This window comes from Alligator sinensis, unplaced genomic scaffold, assembly GCF_000455745.1.
Source record: "Alligator sinensis unplaced genomic scaffold, ASM45574v1 scaffold1295_1, whole genome shotgun sequence".
NCBI lineage: Eukaryota > Metazoa > Chordata > Crocodylia > Alligatoridae > Alligator > Alligator sinensis.
Window position 1 is genome coordinate 3521746 of NW_005841880.1, and position 1617 is coordinate 3523362.

The window sequence follows — 1617 nt, forward strand, 5'->3', positions numbered from 1 at the left end:
GGAATTGCAAAATCCACATGGAGGGGGCAGCCGGAGGTGGCCAGGATGGGAGGGCGGAGGCCAGTACTCCTGGGTCCCACACTTCTTGCTCTGCCAGTGAATCACAGGCCAAGTCACTTCCCTGACGAGTGCCTCCACTTCCCCCGCTGAGCTTGGAGCAGATGACAATGCCTGGCCCCGGCTCCAGCATGCTTGGGATGCTCTACAGATGCGGCCTGACTAATGCTTCCCAGAGCCGAGCCCACGGATTGCAGTGGGGGAGAGGAGGGCTCAGCCCCGCAGCTTGCATCCTTGGCTGAAGGCACTTGAATGCCCCCCTTTTGCACAGGGGCTCTGTGCACCCAGTGCCCCCCGGGCACTGGATGAGGCCTGGGGGGCTGTCACGAGGCCCATGCAGTTGCTTCTGTTCTCCCATGGTCTCTCTGCAGCCCGGGACCCAGTGTGTGGTAAGGTTTGTGCCAACCTGGGCATGGCCGTGACATACAGGGGAGCTCATCACATAGTGTGACACCTGCCTGCTTCCAATCCAGCCAAATCCCGAGAGGTCCTGGAAGCAAAGGCTCTGAGCTGGCTCTGTGCCTGGGACCACATCTCCCTCTACAGGCAGCTCCTCCAGCCTCCCACCCGCTCCATGGGTGCCTGTGGCTCCACCGTCTCCAGTGGCTGCGGTCGGTGGCTGGGGGGAGGACCCCACACGCCAGTGGCTGCACCGTGATTGTGGCAGGACACTACACCAGGACACGGCCATGCTGGGCCGTGTCGTGGGGCTCCTTTCAATCTGGGTCTGCAGCCCCGGGCAGGACAATGCCGTGTTTCTCAGCCAGCGAGGGAACACCTGACCTTGCAGGACAAGAGCAGGCATGTGGGCGGGAGGCCATCGAGCTCCGACACAATGCCCCTTTGTTACTGCGCTGTGCTGGCATCCGGCCCCCAGGCCTGCCACGGTGCTGTCTGCGGCCTCTGAGCCTGCTGGCATTTGCACGTCTGGCGCCTGGGGTGTAGCTACCTGGTGCCACAGGTTCGAGTTCTGGCAGGGCAGGTGTTTTCCTGGGGCAGGAGGTCAGCTGCGGGGCAGGTCGCTGCCTGGCTGTTTCTTGGGTGAGACTACAGTAGCCAAGGCAGAGCGCAGGCCAAGGGCAGCTGGGGCATTTATGCCTTTGGGAACCCCCGCCTTTCAGCTTTTGCCCCACGTGATCGTTCCCAGTTCCCTGGCCTTCAGCGGTTTCCCAGTGCTCTTGGCCAACACGTCCTTTGTGCTCCCTGTAACATGCTGTGCTCCACCCCAGAGGTGGCTGCATTACAGCAGGAGACAGCGAGAGTTTTGCCCCTTTGCTACCACATCCATGGCTGCCCCCATGTCTCACAGTGGGATGAAACCCGTGTCTTCCAGCCTGAGTAGTACAGGCCCCGTCACAGGAATTCAAGGGGACTCTCCATCGGTTGTTCGCCGCAGAAGGTGCATGACACCCGGTTCTCCCGGCAGCATGCCACGATCGCCGCCTGGCGACAGCCCCACGGATAGGATTCTGGCTGCGCTTCAGGAGCCTGTTAGCACCCCCAGCTGCCAGCCGGTGTAGCAGCCATGGCATCAGGCCTGCCCCGGGCGGCACGCGGGGT